This window comes from Lygodium microphyllum, chromosome 19 (assembly GCF_053477565.2).
Source record: "Lygodium microphyllum isolate KBCC chromosome 19, Lygodium_microphyllum_v1.1.10, whole genome shotgun sequence".
Taxonomy (NCBI): Eukaryota; Viridiplantae; Streptophyta; class Polypodiopsida; order Schizaeales; family Lygodiaceae; genus Lygodium; species Lygodium microphyllum.
In genome coordinates, this window is record NC_141153.1 from 117,893,121 (window position 1) to 117,909,745 (window position 16,625).

Genomic DNA, 16,625 nt, shown 5'->3' on the forward strand with positions numbered 1-16,625 from the left:
TTTGGGCACTCCTACTTGGATTTCAAGGCAAGTAGTTAGGATATTGGACTATAACATTGTGTGTTAAGGTCTAAAGAAAGAGTTTCTAGTCTATTGCAAAACACTCCTGGCCATAAGCCCGTGTGTCTTGGTCTTAGAAGGTCCATCAATGAGCTTGAGTGTGTGAGAGATGCTATTGGGTCCATTTTAGGTCCTAATGAGAGGTCATGCGTTCTCTAGAGATACTTCAGAATTCTCAAAGAGGGCTTTAAAATCCATTCTTAAGTGTATGACTCTTTGCTCAGCAGCGGAGAAAGAGCTACTAAGGCAAGAAAAGGAGCATAGACTAGAGATCTCTCAAATTCAATGAGAGCAATCTGATCAATTACTAAGGAAACACACAATTTTTTTTTTGCAAATATTCCTTGGACCATTTGAGTCTTGTATCCCTCAAAGTTACGGGGCTTAGAGTCCCTCATAGTAAGAGTATTTCCAATACATGCAAAGGTGGTAGTTTATCCTTAACACCTAAAGCTAGGCAATCTACTCCTTTGAGAACTAGCCAAAGTAGTAGATCAATCCTATTATATAGCAGTTTCATAAGAATTACTGTAGTTGTCCTTCCTAGGTTTATTCTTATATCTCAAGGGATATCACAACCACCTTTAATATCCCCTCAAGAAATTCAAATTCTAGTTGGCATGGCGACTCTACCTACTTTATGGTACCCACTTTCTATCTTTAGCAAAAGTCCAAAAAATGAGGCAAATCCGCATATCAAAGACTTTCAAAAACTTATTTTTAATTGTCAAGTCAATAATAAAGCACATCATTTAATTCGCTTGAGTATGACTTTGAAGGAAAATGTAGCCCAGTGATCCTAGCAACTTATAGACTACCCTTCCGAGATAACATTATGTAAAAGTTTCTTAGAGAGTGGCAAAACAATTGTATATTTACATAAGTTATCTAGTTTAGTCCAATCCTCTACATTAAATATTTTGGGCTTTAGACCCTCATGTCTCAATGGCTTAATGTACAACTTTTAAACTAGAACCCGACAAATTTGTGCTTTTTAATAGTTGTAATTTGTGCCATCTAGCTTCTCAACATTGACAATAGCACTTTCATTCAACCCATTAGCCATGATGCAATGAATGAGAGCACAAACCAAGATGGATACTCATTATAAATTACAAAAAAGCATGTCAAAATCAAGACTAAGATAGTGTGTAAATAGATAAAATAAACAAAGATGAGAGTTTTTCACTAACTACCAATGAATGATAATCAAGTCAAAGCATTTGCCTTTATAGAGGATGCATAAACCACTAGCAATTAGTTGAGCATATAACATGTATCGAAAATTCTCAAAGTCAATGTGTCTAAGTGGGGCACATCCAATAGACATAACTACTTGGGGAATTTACTACATGTATATCCTCTACATCGCATGCGTTCAAGGCCGATTTATAAATATCCTTATCTGTGAACTTTTCCAGAATAAAACATAACCCTTTTAAATTCAATCTATAAATAACCCCTTTATATTACACCCTTCTGTATGTTAAAAAATGTATAAAAATGGTATTTTAAAAATACATTATTTTGAATCATGCACGTGATTCACACATATATTCATGAGTAACTTACCTGAGCATAACTATCATATATAGAGTAGGTCTTAAGATAACAAAAGAGAACTGCTGGATATGAAACTAATTGAGGAACTATAAGAAAGCTCAAAGAGCAAGATGAATGCATCATTTACAATAACCTGGAAAAGATAGGTAGTGGCTCAAAGCATAAACCAAATCATCCCATTAGACAACGATTGCATCCAAATAACATTTGGAGAGCATAGATATAACTCAATCAAGTCCACCGTCTTATTAAAGTAAAATTAGTTGTATAAACCCAAAGCTATGCTCCAATGCAAAATAGCTAAGTAGCTTAAGTGACTACCACTTGAAGAAAACTAAATGCCAAATGAGTAGTGCAAGCTCAAAACATAAAGTACATAGCTATCTGAAATCTAAAACACATCAAGTATAGAGCAAAGAGCATAAACCCAAGAGACTTGGCAATGTAATTGAGCTCGGATGAGAAGCTTAAGACATTCCATCAGCATATTTGAGTGCATAACCTAAATGTCATACATTAACTTATTCACTAAAGTCCTTGAATATCATAAGATAGCACAGACTTTCACTATCAATTAACTTGTTGTGATTGTAGATATATTGAACAGCCATTAACAACATGTCTATCTTGAAAATAATAAATATCAAGTCTATCCTCATTGCTATGAACAGTAGGTCTATCTACAACATAGTAAACAACACATATGAAAGGAGAAACTAGTAAGAAGAATAAGAAACCAGCTAGAAAACATTTTTCTCTCTATCTCTCTTTTGTGTTCTTGAGTGAGCTTCCTCTTATGTGTATGGTGTGTGTTTGGAAAAATAACTCAAAAAAGTCTCCCACCACACTATTTGTGATATGGTATCAGATTACTGTAACTAAGAGAGGCTCATTTTGAAGGATAAAGTGAAGGAGAAGAATCAAGGATTCTAGCAAGCAAGCAAGGGGTAAGGGGTTCTCCCACTTTTTCACTCTTTCTCTTAGATAGTACTTGTGGAGACATCAAAAGCAAGGAAAAGAAAAAAGCTTAAATTGCTCTAAGATTTTATGTATAAGCAGAGCATTCTATATTCAAACTAAGTCAATCAAGACCTATGTACTACCTTTTTTGCCATTTGAGATCATTTTCGGCCTTGTTTTAGACCCACAAGATTATGAATAATAATTGAAGGATATACTTCAATTCTGTTTGGGTCAATCCAAAGTGGGTGAACAAGTTATGGATTTTGAATCGATAAGTTTTGAGGTGTTTGCCAAGAATCAAACACAAGTTTTATCTATAAACAATTACTGAAACATGAAATATTAAGCAATCAATGAAAGAGGCATCTTATTGTGTTATTGTGCACTCATTGTAAAGCTTGCATAAGACTTGCTTATGGTTTTGTATCGATTTTTTGATAATGGTAAAGAATAGTGAGAATCTCGTCATTGAAAAACTAAACAAGAATAACTACCCATCATAGAAGTTTCATGCGACAAACTTATTGAAAAAGACCTCTATGAGTTTGTTTCAGTTGAACAAAAGAAGCAAGCGCTATGTAATCCTATGACTATAGAGCAATTGAAAGTGTGAAAAGAGTTGAGTGCAAAAGATAAAAAATGTATTGGCTACCTATAGTTATTGATAATACTATGTTGCGACATATCACAAATGCAAAAATGTCACGTGCTTCTTAGACAAATTTTTAGAACATCTTTTTAGTAAATACAATCATATGGAAGATTCAACTCATGCAAGGGTTGAATATTTTGAACAAAGAAAATATGTTCGTAAATGAGTATTTTTTGAATGTGAGAAGCATTTTAGATGCCTTAGCAGCTATTGATGCAATGCCTCATGATGATGATTTTTTTAAATCTACCTTGGATGGCCTTAATACTGAGAAGACTTAAATTTTATTTTGTCACTTTTGTGTATGTATGGAAGTAGTTTTTAGTTTTTTAATGAGTTTTCCTCTCATGATCATTGAAGAGATCAATATGCAAGGTGAATCATCTGAAAGAAGTGGTGAATAGGTCCAAAATTTTTACTCAAGTTTAGGAGGAGAATATAGAAAATCCTCTTCAAGAAGCCGTGGCATGGAACGTACTCGTGATAACTAGCAAAATATGCTAAACCAGTAGTTCGGTGAGATATAAGTTTCAATAGGCCATAGAAATTATATAGATAGGGGGAGTTTAGAGGAAGAAGGGGATAAAAGAATAAAGGTTCTAGAAATTCCGGTACTATTTATCATTATTATGGAAAAACAGATAATATTGTAGCCTAACATTATGCTAAGGTGTGATTATCCATAGTGGTAAGTTACAACAAGGAAATTATGCATTATTTTCATGACATAATGAAGACATAAATAAGCATCTCTTTGTTATGCATCATGTGATGAATGCTATTACAAAAAATGGGACACATGATAATGTCTAGTATGTTGATATGGTATATCTAATCATATGACCAGCCATGTTGAATGATTCAAAGAGATGCAAGATTTACAAAATCTAGGTTATGTGTAGATGGATGATGATTTATGCCACCCAATTTTACACTTTGAAAAAATTTCCTTGTCCTTGCATAAAGGTCAAACAAAGAGTTTGTCATATGTATTACATGTGCCACCCATCATAAAGAACTTAGCATATGCTGACTAGACGATAGAGCAAGGGTAATAGATTTAATTTAATGTAAAAGGTTATTTGATAAATTACTTTAATGATAAGTGTAGGTTGGTCCCAAAAGAAAGTATACTTGGCCACATGTTCACTTTAGATGCTAAAATTTCTACTATGAATATTAATATATATGCTAAATGCAAAGAAGTAGTTAAAGATATTAAAATATAGCACAAACATATTGGATATGTAAATATGCAAATTATGAAATTAATGCAATCCAAAGGGTTTTTTTCTGCTTTTAGAGTTGCAAAATTTCATGTGTGTGTGAAGAATGTTACTTTGGTAAGCAAGAACGATAACCTTTTTTGCATGGCATAGATGTGGGTAGGAATATACTTGATGTTGTGCATACGATATTTAGGGGCCTACATAGAACATATGTCTTGATGATATCAAATATTTTGTCATGTTTATTGATGCTTGTTCAGAAAAGCTCTAAGAATATTTCATGAAGGAAAAGAGTGATGCATTTGAAAACTTCAAAATGTTCAAGGCTGTTGTTCAAATACAAACATGCTTGAAAATTATGTATTTGACATCAACTGGATAGAGAGAGTGTTGAGATGGAAAGCTCAACACGTGCGGACAATGATGATGGACTAGTTGCAGGATCCACATGTCTATAATTTAAATGTTGGTGGTAATTATGATCTTTACATAGCCACTAACTTATCACTTATTATATTTGGTTATTACACCCATCTATGGGTGGCATAGTTATAGTGCTACTCGATTAATAGAGCTAGTTATGTATTGTTTGATTTATGTAGGTCACTTTTCTTTATTTTGTATCTTATCTATACTTTATGTACATTGTATTGTATGTGAAAGAAGAATATTAAGCCAACAAGAAATTGTTTTAGTCTCCATCTCTCTTCTTATGTTATTGAGTGAGCTTCCTCTTGTGTGTAAGGTATGTGTTTGATGTTGTAGCTCAATTAAGTCTCCCCATTATATAATTTGTAACATGGTATCAAAGTGATATCACTCAAAAAGGCTAGTTTTGAAGGTTGAAGTGAAGGAGAAGAAGAGAGGATCTGAGTAAGCAAGCAATGAGTAAGAAGGTTTCCCATTTTTCTACTCTTTCTCTTTTATAGTGCTTATGGAGGAACTAGAAGCATGGTCGAGAAAAAATCTCAAATTGATATGAGATTTGGTATATAAGTGGAGCACTATATATTCTGCACATAAGCCCTTTAGGGCTTGTCCCTTGATTTTTTGGCCATCTGAGGCCGTTTTAGACCTAGTTTTAGATCCACAAGGTTGCACACAATAGTTTTAGGATATATTGGAATTTCAGTTGTGTTGATCGAACGTAGATGCATAGGTTGCAAACTTCAAATCTATAAGTTCTGAGGTATCTATCAAGAAAAAAACACTAGTTTTACTTTCAATAGATTACATGTATTGTTGAGCAGTCAATGAAAATGGCTCATTGGTGTATTATTCGGCACTTTTTGTAAAATACTGCATAATACTTGTTTCTTATTTTATATCAATTTCGTGATAATGGAAGAGAATAGTGAAAATCCCATCATTGAGAAGCTGAATAAGAACAACTATCCATCATCACTGAAGTTCCATAAGACAAACTCCCTTATTCGAAAAGGCCTCATCAAGTTTGTTTCAAGTGAAGAAAATAAGCCAGAGCGCTAAGTGACCCTGTGACTCTGGAAAAATTAAAGACATGGAAAGAGCGGAACACAAAAGACAAAGTTGATGTATTAGCTATTTACAATCATTGATAAGACTATGCCAAGACATATAAAAAATGTAGAAACTTAACATACATGTTGAATACTTTTTAAGAACATGTTTTTAGTAAATCAAAAGACATCGAAAATTTAACTCAAGTAAGAGTTCAATACCTTGATGAAATGGAAGATATCTAGAAATGAATGTATTGTAAAAGTGAGAAGCATTGTTGTTGAGGGTTGAAATGACTTGATTTTTTGGTTGTTTTTTGTTGTTTTTTAGAACCAAATGGTTGCTTTTTGATTGAATTTATATGTTGATTCATTGGTTTCAAAGTGTTTGAGAGTATTTTGGATAAGTTTAAATAGGTTTGAGAAGCTCATGATAACTTTTAGTGGATATATGATGTTCAATTGATATCGTAATAGTGTTTGATTGGTTTTGTTGAGCTTTTGTTTTGTTTTGTTTTCCTTCTGTATGAGATGATAGAATGATGATTGATGGAGTTTGAGAGTGTTTGTAAGCTTTTTGAACTATTCTTGATAGTTTTGAATGGTTTTAGTGGAGCTAAAGGCTTTTTCATAGGTTCTATAGACCCTCTATTGATCATATGTAGAGCCTCTATTTTTGTTCTGTATGCATCTGTAAGTGTTATGTTGGATGAATGTATAGCTTGGGAAAGTTATCTAACCTTGGAAAGAGATGAATACACGTTCAACATAGCTCAAAGAAGCGAAAGAAGTAGGTGCTGAAGAGTCAAGCGAAGACTTAAGTGACATTGACATTGTTGGGCATTGTAGTGGCTTAGGTGACCTTTCATAGTAAGACATACCTCTTACGAGAGTTATCCACGACTAAAGAGGGGTTATTGATTATTATTCTTGATTATTCCATTGTACTATTGAGAGAGAGCATGTGTGAGAGAGACAGTGAATAAGAGATAGCTAAATCTATGCAAAACAATGTATCTATGAGTGAGAGATCATGAGAGAGACTATGAAGACTATGAAACTATTGAAGATAAATGCTATATGATGATTTTCATTCAAAGTGGAGAATTCCTTTGTGTTATCTTGTTCTTTTGATGAAGAATATAAAGAATTTGTTGAAGTTTTGTTGTGAAAAATCTGTGGGAGATTGGTATTGTTTTCCTTATTTTGGTCACATAAAATATGAAATAAATGCTTGTTGATGATACGAGAGTTTTTCTTGCAGTAGATTCTCCATTTTCTTGGTGTTTTTCTTAGGGCTCCATGTTTTTGATGCACAGTCGGGGAACAATGCCATCACTAGTAAGCATTAGGAGGGGCTACAAATGACAGAAATGGAATTGCTAAGAGGAGACGAACTCAATGGATGCTTGAAAGGTTCCTTCTACCATTGAGAAATTGAAAATCCTCATTGTCAAAGCCACTTTCTACAATGAATTTATCCCACAATGTTAGAAACATATTATCATCTTGATTCAAGCTCTTTGTGGTGGACTATTTCCTCTCCCTACTGAAGCAATTGAGACGTGCATCTTGGTGGCAAATTATTTGGGAGAAAACTGAAGAGTGGAAAAAGAAGCTAGTAGACAGAGTGTTCTTCAAAACATACACTATTGAAACCATCAAAATCTGGCATTATTATGATGATGACATTACAATGATCCTTAGGAAAATAAGTTTTAATACCTTCACACCTCTATATCTTTCTCTCTATAGTGGAATGAAAGCTGAATTCAAAGATGTTGAGAAGAAGTAGGTAGAAGAAATATTAGCACGAGAGTCCTCTAGAGACTGACACCCTTTTGATTCTGTTCTGTTGAGTACACACAAACTGGGTGGAGCTAACTCCCTGACGAATGACGTGATCAAGAGGTAAGCACTAGAATGAGTCCATAGATACATGAGAAGAGAGAAGGAAAAACTTAAAGCTAAGAACAAGTTAATAGTACAAGCTTTCTTTGATACCCTTGTGGCACTCCTTAGAGAAGTCCCTATGGTGACTCAAGACTCCCTCCCTAGTTAGATCCATTCGAGAAATATTGATGACAGTACATTAAATGTAGTCCCTTTTCCCATCTTTAAAGGAGAGTACAATGAAGATCATGATCTTAATGTAGCTGAGTTCATGGTAGCGTATGAAGCCAACAGTGCTAGAACCCCCAAGCATTGGTTGTCCATATTCCCTACCACTTTCAAAGGTGCGGAATTTCAATGGTATGAGAGACAAGCATCATGAACTTTTGACACATGGAACGATGTGAGCTTAGCCTTCCTCACTAAATGCACGCGTGAAGGTTTTGAAGAGTGGATGCAAGAGGAGTTCATGAACTTAAGTTAGTCCTCTGGTGAATGGATGGAAGCAAATGTCTCTAATATGGAATCTAGACTAAGGAGATGGATTAACCATCACTTCGATGAAGGCATCCATAAGGGGATTTATTTTTAGAGACTTAGAACTAGAAGTTTGTAACTTTGTGGAGGTGAGAGAACCAATCACATGCAATCTACTATAGTGGAAGGTGCAAGACTATATGATGAAGTTCAAGCAAGACTATTGATGACCTCAAGAAGAGGATTCTTACCTCCTCCCATGTCAAGAATGGTATAACCACCAAATGCAAACCCAAGGACGGTTTCCCATCCCTACCCGCAAATGCAAATAGTGCCATAGTACAGTGCACCAACTTGAGAAGTGCCCTAGACAGTATTGTGACACTGCGTGTCTACCACTGCAAACCTAAGGGCAAAATTTTCTGCCAAGTTTTTGGACTCTTCAGTCGACATCATTATAAGTTTATTTTCTGTTGTGTGTTTCTTCCGTGTTAGCATTTGCATGACGTACGAGTATGTGTAGTTAGGCTAGGTGCAATTTCTTCAATGCATTCGTATTTTGTTTTGTGGAGCATTGCTCGATTGATTGCATAGCATGGATTATAATTGCAAACTGCATGAGTGTTTGGGCACAAAGTTCCATTACATGGCATATTCTTGCTAGGACAAATTGCATGAAAAACAAGTCCATACGAAGAGAATGTATGTTTTGAAGATGAGACAAGTCGGCGATTGTGGTTGAAAAATTCTTTCCATTGCAACTTCGTCTCCTTAATGAAGTTGACAGATTTTTGTCCAAGAAGAGAATGAATAACTACTAAATCATATATATCTTCATAATCACACAACCTACATCGACATAGAGGAATGATTGGGAATGTAATCAAAGCAAGGGAGCTTGGTTCAAAGAAGGGTCCTTTGTAGGAGTTGCTACTAGCTAGTGCTTCACTAGGATCCAAGGTTGCTAAATCAAAGGCTAATGTTATGATTAATGTGTTGAGAAGTGAGAAAAAGCTTAATACAAGGTTAGAAGGATTTCAAATTGTAAAGGAGGAAAGAAAGGAGCCAAAGACAAGCCAAAATAAAGCAGGAGTAGGAATCAGAAATCGAGCAACTGATCATTTTCATGTATTTTAAGGAAAAGTGGGTGCTGCTCGCAATGATAACCTCAATCTTGAAGTCAGAGGAAAAATATAGAAAGCTTTACATAAGCTTTTGAAGGTGACATGATTGACATAATCATTGACGTTAAGTACTTTTTTTTGAGAAAAAGATACGAGCTCTATGTGAATTACGTAAAGGAGACGTATTAATGGAGGCTTGTTTTTGTTTCAAAAGGACTGCAAAGGGAGAAATTTGCAAGGCGACGAAGAAAAAAGATCTATATGGACGTTGTGCTGGGAGAGGATATTGGATGATGAGGACACTGCTCTCTAAGAGAGGAGATCGGAGGATAAGGACGCTGCTATGAAGAGAGATTAAGACGAAAGAGAGCCGAGAGTGGAAGGCGAACGCAACAAGGCAAAGGATGCGCACGAGACAGCATGCACTTGATTGGTTCATCTCCTGTCAAGGAGGTGTGAACCATAGCTCCCGCTTATAAGCTTCAACCCAAGATCGTATTCATACAGTACAAGATCGGCCTTACATCTCCGCTCTGGCTACCAATCTAATTGCCAGAAATTCATCAGCAACTATAGCCATTGCGAGCCTTGTCCTTATGGCGCCCGGTTCTCCTTTGTCTCACATCTCAGTATTTCATCTCGGCGGCACACACCTCCAGCAGAATCCCACAACTGTGTCTCTGCTTCACCACTGAAATCGTCCTCCACTGCTGCTTCATCTTAATGGGAGGATGTTGCGGTGACAGAGGTGATGCAAAGGAGGGAGTCGACGACATTGTCGAGTTCGAAGCGGCACGCAGAAGGTAACCTGTAGACTAAGGCAAAGAGGAGCATCAACGTAGAAGTTGCAGTGTGTCAATACTGGGATTGACGAAGATTACAACAGGATGAAGAGGCTAGGACAGAACGGAAGGGAGGGAAGACGCAGTTGAAGGACAAGAAGGGATAAAGCTCGAAAGATGAAGCTGAAGGAAGAAACAACAATGGAGAGAATCCAAAAGGCTTCAAGGATCTAAAGTTGACAATGATAGAGACAAAAGAAAACGAAGCTGAAGTTAATGAAGATGAAGACAAGAACTGCTGCAACGACACAGGTCATCAAAACTACAGTCGAAGACAAAGCTCTACAAGATGACGGAGAATTTACGTTTTTTTTTTAATAATTCAAAAGACACCTGGTGCTAATGACAACACGACGATAGGCATGATGAAGATGTTGACCATGAGCAAAAGAAACCTTTTCTTCTCTAGTATGGCTTAATCGTTGTTCATGGCAGCACTCTAGATAGACAGGACATATACACATCCTTAACAAGATGCTGTTTAATCTGCTATCAATGCCAGCAAAAAAGAATTTCAACTCTTTAGGAATTACTTTTGGGGTGCCTCATCATGCAGCAGTGCTTATGCAAGAGCATTGCATATAAGAGAAGCAAACAAAATTTTATTCTAAAAAAAGAAGTGCTAGACGAACATGTCTAAAGATTGCACTTGGCGGTGGATTTGTGAAGTCTTGGAATCTAAGATTGTGTATTGTTGTTCCACAACATCACTTCTTTCTTATATGATGACTTGCTTATATCGACAGAGGCTTCAAAGATAGTAATCACTTCTCTTTCATCCACATCCATGTTATACTAAACTCTCTTGTGACTAAACTTAGGAATTCTCTTGTGATTCTTCAATTCTATTCTTTGTTAGTAGCAAACAAGAGATCTAAGAATGAGAACATACCAAGAAAATTGAAATCTATGTATCATGCTAACAGGTGAAATTGATCGGATGAGAATCCTCACCATTCCTTTATTCCATGTATTTATCTACATTTGAGTACTCTTGATCCATTATTCCTGTGTCACTTAGTGTCCCTACAGCGAGCAACTTCACGAACCCCCTGTGCAAATCCTATGCGACACTTGGTGAATCCGACTTGAAAGCGTTGCTTTTGATTGATAAGATGGGAGACTCGTTGAATACTCCACCCACTCCATCATCGAGTGCTTCTTCCTTTTCAACCAATGAGATGAAGAATTTATTGCAAACTCTATCTTTGGCTATTACGATGCAGAATCATCAAATGCAATTATCTATGTAGCAATAGGAGCAATTACATCAGCAAAAATTGGATCAGCAATGAATGCTATATCAAGAACTAGAGCATACATATGGAGCAACCAAAGCGATCGAGGCCGTGGTAAGTGAACTCAAATTATTTCATGGCCACAATGTCTCACCTTATTTTAAAACACGTGAAAGCCATATGCACTTCTTTAGAGTTTCTACCAATTGGAGCAATTATTTCCTATGATTTGTCACGCCTGCTTTGCATGTTAGAGTGACTGATTTTTTTGTGCAAGATTTAAATTGGAATGTCTTCAAGAAGGTGCTCAAAGATGAATATTTCTTGGAGGATTAATATGGTATTGCTACTCAAAAGATGTTCATAGATTGGGTCTATCAGCCCAACAAAGGTATTGTTACTTTCGAGTTATTGCACGAGTTTGAAGAACATTACAATTAGTTGGATGCACTTGAGCAAAGAGTCCTAAACTCGTAGAAAGTGGAGTTATTCTTGCAGGTGGTTGATCCTGCACTTCAAGACGAGTTGGGAGAGCTTCTTGAAGACCGTAGGCAACCTATGGGATTGAAGACGAATTGGAAAGATGCTGTTGATGTGGTTTTCACATTGAGAAAGAGGCGAAGATGGAAGGATCACTTACAAAACAATATGCAAACACTTCTAGTGATATCTTCTCTGACCTCAACTTCTTCTATTTCTCATGTTGCTCCTTCAACCTCTTCTCCTACTTCTCATCCCATGTCTATGGCTACTTCTATGCCTATTCCTACGGCAGTGGTCAGGCCATCTGCCAAACCAATTGTGGAAGACATGGTGGAAGAATTTTCAAAGAACTTGAAGGATCTTCAGATAAAGATGGCCAGAAGTGATCAACAACCACTTAACCTAGCTCCAACTTCTATCCCATCCTCTTCTACTCCTATGAATTCTTCCATAAATAATCGTGTTTGCCGTTTCATATGGTGCGATAGTCCAAAGCATGAGTGCAACGATTGTCAAGACTTTGAAGAAGGGAAAAGACTGAAGTTGGTGGTCTGGAAGAACAAGATGATATGTTTCCAAGACACAGAGCAACCACTCAAATTTTTTTTTGGCAAACGAGGTATGAAGAAATTATTGGAGGAAAATCTCTTACGTTATTCTTATGTGAAGCAAGAGGCGACAAGAGAAGTTGTTGCCTATGGTCTTCAATTGGAGTAGTTACCGAAAGATAAGTCTCCTCTATGGTCCTATGCACTGCATGCAAAAAAGAAAGGTAAAGCTTCATCATCTAAACTTTCATTCATAGAAGATGCAATTAGAAAAGGGATTCGTTGGAATGATCGTGTAGATGTCTTCTCTATCTATGTTTATATTGCAAAATCTCAAGGGTTTGAAGCACTTGTTGAAGGAAAGTGCAAAAGAGATAATGATTGAAGGATCAAAGAAGACAACTAGGAGGAGTGAACTAGTTCTTTATCCTTCTTCTTTAGGAGCAGAGTAGAGTATGGCCAATGCACAAAAGCCAAAAGTGCAAGAACACCAAAAAGCCGCAAAATTAAAGGATTCAAAGTCAAAGAAGCAACTTGGATTCAAGTTGCTATCCGATATCGAGACTTCCACACACTTAAAAAAGGTACCTCAGGATCAAATTCTTGATTAAAAATTTTAACTTACACTTGGAGAAGTTTTGGGGATCTCCAAGAGAGAGTTTCATGATGTTATCATTGACAACATAAAAAGAAAGCACCAAATTATTGAAGAGCCAATGCAGGATATGATCCATCAAGAGGCTTCGAGGCTATTCTTTATGGATTACAGATTGAGGAGGTTGATTCTGAAGAAGGGACCTTTGAGGAGCCTACAAATGGAGCTCTATGTATGTAGTCTAAGAAGTCTCTTCATCCTTCACAGTCCATACAGTATGATGAGAGTGAAGATGCACCTAGATCGGTGCCTCGTAGCCATTTTTCTTGAAGTCACTAGGCTTGTGTGACTACCGAAACTATTGTCAAGCTTAGTGAAAGTGACACTCCTTGTGTTGCTCTTTTGGACCACGGTTCCAATTTTAATGTAAATGTGCGAGGTTTATATGATACTGGTAGATGGCTAGTAGATATGGATCATGGTTGGCGCATGCATGTGGCCAACAACACTACAGAAGATTTATATGATGCTAGTCCAAATCTGAAGATTTCTATTGGAGATGTGGGTGAGTCATATCATTTCTTTGTAAAAAACTCTTGTTCTTATCCTATTATTTTGGGACAGCCATTTATTGCTGAGTCTCGGATGGAGACTAAGGTTCTAGATGATAGGTCTGCTTATGCACGAATCCGAAGCAAGGATGGAGAGATGTCTAGTTTATGATTGTTTGTATTAATCATCAGTGAAACAAGGATTCTTTGAGGGATTCCCCTCTTCAGTAGGAGAGCCACATTTTTGCTAGGTACCACTGTCTTCTTGCGAGACGATGGTGGTACGAGTCAAGGAGGAAAGCTCTCGCCTCCTCTGGCAGAGGTAGTTTTTTCTGATATGTTTATGGTGTATCCACTGAAAGTACCTTGTGTTTTCAGTATATTTCAGACATGCCTAGAGTTGCAAGGCAGTATGTTAAAAAAAAAAAAAGAATTGATGATTGCAGGTGTTTTGCGAAAAGAGAACCGGATAGATTGTCTCTATGATGGCCTTTCATGCTTATATACCATGAAAGAACTTTTGGTTTTGCTAAATGCTAACAATCAAGAGATGTCATATGTCTTATACGTTCATTCTCTTGCAATGTACTATGAGATTGTTGATTTCATGCTTCAAGAAAATTTGGGTGCTAAGGATTCTCAACAAAAAGTATTCTTTTCTAATGTATTTCAGCAAAAATATTTGGGTGCTGTTGTTTATATACAGCAAAAGTCGAGCTTACTAGGGTATTTTTATCAAAGGGTGAAATTTGCATGTTGTAGCAATGAAGCCAGAGTTCAGACAAAATATAAGACACTTGACAACAAGAAGGTTGGACCGATTGCAGGACCGCTACCTTTGGACATTGATGCGATGTTTAGGAAAGCTACTATGCAATCCCCTTTGTGAGATCCTATAGGTATTGGACATAAGTTTTCAATTGGGATATTGAAAGAGATGAAGATTTTTTTATCAGACCTGGTGTGTGTATATTCGCGTCTGAGATGTAGAATAGATGCGCTTTGAGATGCTTCCCCGAAGTCAAAGCCTTTGTTTTCTGAGCAAAGTGCGTGTATTCTGGCATCTAGTATGCAGAATAGATGCGCTCAGAGACACGGTACCACCATGGAAAAAACAAAAGACTTTTTCTGAGTATGGTGCGTATATACTTGCGTCTATCATTCATAATATATGTGCTTAGAGATGTGACTACAGACGCGATAATAGCAAACACAACTCCACGTCTATATCTGTGTCTGCTCTGGAACCTACGCGCACTGTCAGATGTGCTAAGTCGACCACTCTCAGGCCGACAACCGCCATGATTTTTTTGTGATATAAAAGCTTCAAATTCATAGAAAGAAAGATCCTAATACAGAAAGAGAGAGAGAGGGAGGGAGGGGGAAAGAGAGAGAGAGAGAGAGAGAGAGAGAGAGAGGACTCATCTTGGGTCTTTGGTGTGGACGGGTGATGGCGATGCTTCCTTCCCCTTCTTCCTCTCCTTGGTGAGTTGTTCTCCCTTGATGCTTGTTGCTTGTTGTCTCCTCTCTTTGCCTCTTGTTCCTCTTGTTCTCCTCTCTTTTTTTCTCTCTTTCTTCCTCTCCTTGGCTTTCTTCTCTTTAGTTGTCTTCTTTCTCTTCTTGTCCCTTTGAAGTAAAAGAAGAGGTGATTCATGAAAAGACTAGTGGAGATAGACTGCATGTCGGCTGAACTCGAGCTCCAGAATGCGCAAAAAACGTAGGAAATGCGCAATTTGAAAAGAAATCGCTTGTATCTTTTGAATTTTGACGTTTGCATCTATTTCTCATGTATATCCGCATCTAATTTTACGTAAACGCGCTAATAGACGTGTATTTAGACGCGCATTTAGCGTGCTTGCATTTTTATCATAAGTTTTTGTATTTAAGAAAAGCTTTAATAGTAAGTTTTTATGTATTTATGATAAGTTTTGTGTATTTAAAATTAAATATCTTTGAATAATTAATAGCCTTGAATTTTTTATATAAATATATTAATAACAAATTTGATGTTGTCATGAATTAGGTTTAATCATGTCGTCGTCATCACTTAGTGCGCTGCATGCTGATGAGTCAATGAGCACATCTTCAAGTGAGGATGAAACATTACGTCTTCATAATCAAGATGCATTGCTACGACAAAAAATTAAAGGTATGTGTGATCGTTGTCGAGGGTGTATTTTTCGAGCATATCGAGGTGTAATGTCACACCTTAGCATGTATGGAGAATGGGACCGAGAAAAATCACCGGTATTCATTGTCTTTAACACTAAGATTGCTAATCTATGTTTGAAATATATATCAACGTACACGTAACTCCCTTTTGTGATTGAGCAGGATGCGGTGCCACATCCTCAGATGCTCCCTCCCGGGTGTCGAGAGGCTGCAAAACGTCGACGTGAGGAGGCAGAGTCTTCAAGAAGAGTAGAGATTGACGACCATGATAGTAGCCCTCATGAAATGCCCCATCAAGTTGTAGAGAATGAGATTTTGGACAACATGGTACACGATCCATTTTCGCAATCAGTTCGGGGAGAAGGTCACTCAACGAAGCCAGATGACCCACTATACATAGTGTCATCTAATCATTGTATGAAGGTTGTACGTACTCCGTTCTTCGTACGTCCCTTGATATACTTAACTTGAAAACAATTTATGGATGGAGGAATATCAGCTTGAATGCGTTATTGAAGTAGGTATCAATTCAGTTTGGCTTATGAATCATAATATTAATTATTCTATTTTGAAATCAGACACAAATATATATTGGTGATTTTTTAACTCACTTTTAAAAATATATGTAGGTTATTATCACAAATACTTCCAAAAGAAAATAAATTTCCAACTAAGAGAGAGCAAGCAAGACATTACTTGAGATCTCTAGGAGGCCTCGATTATGTCAAGATCCATGCATGTGTCAATGATTGTGTCT